The 6,000-nt window shown below is 39.3% G+C and overlaps 1 protein-coding gene across 1 annotated transcript in view; it reads left to right on the top strand.

Annotated features, from left to right (window-relative positions):
• The first annotated feature begins 408 nt into the window (after positions 1-408).
• LOC140146103 (uncharacterized) overlaps positions 409-6,000 on the top strand; it is a 25,743-nt gene continuing 20,151 nt past the window's right edge. The window contains exon 1 of the mRNA XM_072167857.1: positions 409-520. The gene's annotated coding sequence lies outside the window, so the exon portion shown is untranslated. The remainder of the gene's footprint in view (positions 521-6,000) is intronic.

Genomic DNA, 6,000 nt, shown 5'->3' with positions numbered 1-6,000 from the left:
GGAATTCAAGACTGTCGGCCATCGATCCGGGCCGTGACCGCTGTCACTGCAGTCACTGTTCTAGAGGGCGACACTTGTCATCAGTGTTGTCATCCCGCACTGCACAGGCCTGATGTGGTACAAAGCCACACTGAATAATATCATGATCATGAACAGAGAGTGTAGCCTACAAGTTGTGCCGAGTCTCGTTTTGATAAACAAACTACTTGTGCGTCGCATGTGTATTGATTTACCCGAGCAAGCTAGGCAATCAAGGTCATCACACAGAGCTACTGAGTTGAGATTCATTTCCGATATCTTAGGTGGCTTTGCCACGATTTCAATAATGCGCACGCGTACTACGGCAGAGCCAGAGCCTGCTTCATGCTTGCGACATCGACAAGACGAGTAAATATTGTGAATCTGAACGATTATTGTAATATTCTTACTCGTAACGTATGAAAATTATTTTCAAAAGTTCTTCAACACTTTTTACCAACTTAATACGATTGGCAGGACAGCAACATGCCGTATATTGCCGGTGAGTCACCGAATTTATAGCATGATAATGATTAGGGAATTATGTCGGCCATGCGCCAGTGTAGAGCATGATAGTGGGGGTTCAACGACGGGGTCGGAACTGACCAGCTACGTGAACAAAGTTGTGCGAGTCTATTTGTTCACGCAGTAGACATGGTAGAGGAAATTTCATGTGAAATAAATATTGTTGCACGCATCTTTGTTGATCTTGTATAGGAGCGTTGCGTACACGGTACTGGGAAAGTGTCTCGACAGTTTCTTCCACCGACTGTGCAATAATTTTGTAGTGCTTTATTTAATAGTGCTGCATGGCAAGGTGCAGTGTTTTGTTTGCGGACTGAGGTACGGCCATAGATGAACTCCTGGATGGGGCAGCTTTAATTAGCATGAGGCCGCATTGATATGTAAATAGCGTATTGTTATTTAAATTTGCGCCCAGACGTATTGAGGGCGACAGTCATGTTACCCAGACGGAGAATGGCTGCATATGCCGGGCATGTCAATTTGCTGAGTGAAGGCTGATAATCACCTTTCTGTATAGGTAATAAGCTAGTATATTTCGTGTACCAGTTGGTTATAAGGCCAAGTAAAAAATAAAACATGTTTCACGTCCGGGTTTTCGAAAAAAAGGAGGAGGAGGGGGCCTTTTATTTTCTATTTTTATCGCAAAATTGGTGTAAATACCCATACTTAGAGCTGTTTTAGCGTATACCACAATGCCTGGGAAAAGAAGGAGGCCCTTTTTTATTTCTTGTTCTGAGAGTTACACCCCCTCCAATGATCACAAAACCTTCCTAAAATGTTTCTTGTATCTTTAACAAGGCTATAGAAAGCATTCCAACTTCATAGACATATTTTTTGAAAAGTTATAACTGAATTTCAAAAAATAAAAATATATTTGAGGAAACCTCAAAAAAGGAAGCGGGAGGGGACGTGAAACATGTTTATTTTTTTATTTTGCCTAACAAAAAATTAGTATCATATTAAATATATTAAATGTATAAACTTTGAAAGTTACATGAATTTGAAGAGCAGAGCTTCGAAATCTAGCTAAGTCAGGTGATGTGAAATTCTGCTGCGTGAACCCCTCTGCGTGGTAGAATTATATTCATAAAACATTGAATTTAACAGATATCATGGGCAGCCAACCACGATTTATCAGCATTTAAAATATATGTTAATTAACAAAGATAAATAATAAAGAGTACAAATGGCAATTAACTAGTAAACAAGCCTGAAATCTTAAAATGTTGCCACGTGATTTCCCGAACACATGATATGTCACCATGTGACCACTATTCAGATTTACCGTAAATATTTGGAGTATGCTTGCACATCATGCACATACACTGTTCATTTCTTTATCTCCGTATAAAATCAATAATTCATGCTGGGAGCCAAGTAACATTGTCTGCTCAGCGCAGATTGGTATTTTATTTTACTTGAGAGCATAATAGAAATACATAAAACGAATCATGGCGCCATGATGGAAGGTCAGGTCGGGTATCAAAGGTTATTATAACTTAAATACTACTTGTATTTCCCACCTTGCCTCTGTCACATATTTCCTTCATATTATTGACAGCAAGTCCGAATTTTGACTTTGCTACTGCAAAATGTCATTTCATATAAAATTAGTAGACTTTCTTTGAAAAAACATATCACTGGTGCCTGATGGGAATACCCGTCCGCCATTTCATTAAACTGGATCGTTTTCGCCTGGTTTGCGCCCAGATGTATTGGGGCGTGCTATACTCTCATTGAACAGGCAAAGTTCGCAAAACTAACAACGTTGTTATTTGCCAAACTCAATTAACATGATCCAAGGGGTCGAACATGAATTATTCATAACGAGCTATAACGGATCGATAACTGGCCTCACTTTCTAGCTAGTAAACCAGCTGAATTTTTCATAGATTTTGCGTTGCTAATAGAACAACCGTGAATTTAGTGTCACCCCCTTGGTACGGCGTAGTACTGAGGGTAGGCAGGCAGGCAATGTCAAGAGCATCCAGCATGACCATAATGACCCCATTGCTAGTGCGTGTATATGCAAATCAAATGTGCTTTGTTTTGTTCGTGTTGGAGAACAATCTACTACATCCATGAAACTACTAGATATAAATATCAGTATTATTTTATTGCATGATTGTGTTTGGAGTTGGATTTTAATAATATTTAATATTCATCTGGAAATTGTTTGAATCACACACTGACCCTCAGTCTCATCCCTGGTCTCACATACCTAGACGCACACACATGACATGGCAGTGATGGCACACGTACATGTGAGGGGCAACCAGTGCTCACATAATATTGCACATTTTCCATTTATTTCCCGGGTTTATTTCAAGTTGACAACATGTTCACGGCTGTAAAAACTTTTAGTCAGGCTTGTGTGTCATGTCAGGCCCAGGGAGTGTTATACATGTAAACTGTACTTTTGCACAGTGGCGGGGTGGGGGGCATTGAGGGGGCAACTGGCAAAGTGAATTTAAGGGGGGCAAAATCAACAAATTTTGCACAAAATTACCGCAAAAAGGTGAAATTTTCGCAATTCTGGGGGACAACAGGGGGTCAAGAGTTTTAAATAATTATAAAGGCCCTGTACTTCCTGTAGCTGGTGTACCCATCACCCCCCCCCCTCCCGGCTATTTAGCTCATTCAATATGGGTGTGATTGAAATGTTAACTGGGGCTAGGGTCCATGTTGTCGCGAATTTGGCTTTCTGCTTGATTTTATTTGAGGAAATGAGATAAATAAGAAATGTAATGCAGCAGATCTATGTGTAGTGGGAGAAAGCTTTCTCGCCCTCCTGGCAACATTACAACTTCAATGAAAGAGTGTGTTGGCACAAACAGGGCTTCAGGCAGAGCATCTCCCACCCCCCCTCATTCTTTCAGGCTTTTCCCCCATTACTATCCCTTGTCAAATCTGGCAACAAGGGGTATCAGGGCATTTCCCCATTCATTCTTGGACTTTTCTGCCAGTTGTCAATTTATACTGGTGGCACAATGGGGACATTTCGTTGGGGGTACTTAAGTTTGGTTTTGGTAGGGGTGTTAAGTTGAGAATTTGAAAGGGAACACATCAATATACCAATTTTTCAAGAAATTTGGACCAATCGATACACCAAAATTTAACATTTTCAGCCAGATTTAACACAAATTGTCTTAATTTTTATAAATTTACAAATTTGTCCAAATTTTAAGGATATTTAAAAAATGTTGGTAACAAAATGTTGGGCTATTTTCCCAAAAAACTTTAGAACATTTAAAAAAAAGGACCCATCTACATGTATATATACCAAAATTGGCCTAAAAAGAGATTGATATACAAATGTCTGAAAATGCTATCCATGTTCGCGGCACGTACATGTACCCATATATGGTCATTTGTACTGAGTACCCCCTAGGCATCGATCGTCCCTCATCGCCCACTATTTTGGCAAGGGACCCATGCTCAGGCACCCAGGAGGTCATGCAGCCCCACTAAAAAAATCCAGATACTGTTAATATGGGTGATATTTGTATACATTTTTTGCAACATTTACTTGACTACCAGGGACCCTCCCTGGCAAAATGAAATGGGGGGGGACAATTTTCACTTAAACATTGGGTTATATAAAAACTTATATTTGCCCTAAATTACTTGATTATTGCCCAAAATATATGGCAATTTGCACCAAAAGAAGTGTATTTTCTGTGATCTTTTTCCTGAGGGGGGATGGGGCAAGGAACAAATTTCCCTCCCTGGCAAAATGAAATGGGGGGGGCAATTTTCACTTAAAAATTGGGCTATATTTGCCCTAAATAGTGATTATTGCCCAAAATATCGCATTTGCACCCATAATAGTGTATTTTCTGTGATTTTTTTTCTTGGGGTGGGGTGGGGAGGGGCAAGGAACAAATTTCCCTCCCCGGCAAAAATGAAATGGGGGGGGCAATTTTCACTTAAAAATTGGATTATATTTGCCCTAAATAGTGATTATTGCCCAAAATATGGCCATTTGCACCCATAATAGTTTTCTAACGCAAAGCAGTTAGACAACCCTTTTAACCTCAAGCAGAGACACCCCCGGGTCATGCTTTGTCAGATCGTATTTTCCCTTGAGTTGCCAGGGCAGCGCGATTGGCATCGGTTTTCGGCCAATGAAAGCGGTCCTTTCTGAGGGCCAGGTCACGGAGGTCGCAGATTTTGTCATTGCATTTGTTGACCAGCAATCAGATGGACGGAAAATTTATTTCCCACCCACCTCTCCCATTTTAAGGGAGATTTTGTGTTACTAAATGCCTGAAAGCAAGGACATTTAGACAAGGCAAGTATGCTGTCATGTTTCACAGGCTGAAACGGAATCGGAAAAATGAGCCGACCTATTATTGAATTTTTTAAGACTATAGCATGCTTTGAGGCATTTTTTTTGCTGTCATGTGTAAAATGTTGAAATGGAATCAGAAAAATGATTCATCTTAAATTGAAAATTTTTTGATTTATAGGCATGCTTTTTGCTGCTGTGTTGAAAATATTGAAATGGAATCCATAAAATGATTTAACTTAAATTTCTCTTATATTGAATGGATTATAGCATGCTTTAGGCATGCTTTTTGAACATGGATAAAGAAGGGTTCAAGAAACAATCAAAAAATATAAATCAAAGCAACTGACATGTTAGGTCAGTTAATGTAATGTATGCAATAAAAGTCAATACACTGCTACATATAGCATTATCATTTATAACTGTGAGCTTAAACGTTTATTATGCAAAAACTTCATCCTCAAAATTTTTTTCAACATTAAGGAAGTGAATCTTCACAGAAGAAAAGCATATCAACTAAAAAGCTAGAAAATCGCTAATTATATTTTCTATAGAGAAGAGTCATAGTAATTAGGAGATGTTAATTGTCTCTTTTTTAGCCGGCATCTCCAGTTATATGCACTTGTATATCCATATTTCATATTAATATTCTATCACATTCATTCGTTCAGTCATTGTAACTTCCAAGTCCATCACCTCAAGGACTCATCCCAGGCCGTAGCCCTTGAAGCAACTGATTGTATGCACTAAATCATAGAATGAAAAATTTGATAGTGAAAGTTTCCAGCCATTATAAAGATTCCGTTTTTTGGGTTGTAGTGAATATCATTTTCACTCTGGATTCCGCGTTTTACAGTCGGCTGCACGCTGTAGAATTTAAATTGGGTTCAGTATTCTCACTTGCGCTCTGGAATCCTCCTTTTTGAAATGATTGGGATTCACGTTCCTCAGTCGGGTGGTCGCTGAAGAATAGAAATTGGGTCGAGCCTTTTCGCTCTTACTTTTCAATCTCCCCTTTTTTGTATGTTTTTCAGATTGGGATTCACATTCCTCAGTTGGGTGGTCGCTGTAGAATAGAAATTGGGTTGAGCCTTTTCGCTCTTACTTTTGAATCTCCCCTTTTTGTCCGTTTTTTTCTGGGTTGTGCGCAAACCCTGTGCTTTTTA

The sequence above is a fragment of the Amphiura filiformis genome, chromosome 1 (assembly GCF_039555335.1).
Source record: "Amphiura filiformis chromosome 1, Afil_fr2py, whole genome shotgun sequence".
In the NCBI taxonomy this organism is placed as follows: Eukaryota; Metazoa; Echinodermata; class Ophiuroidea; order Amphilepidida; family Amphiuridae; genus Amphiura; species Amphiura filiformis.
This window is presented reverse-complemented; position numbering and strand designations above follow the sequence as displayed.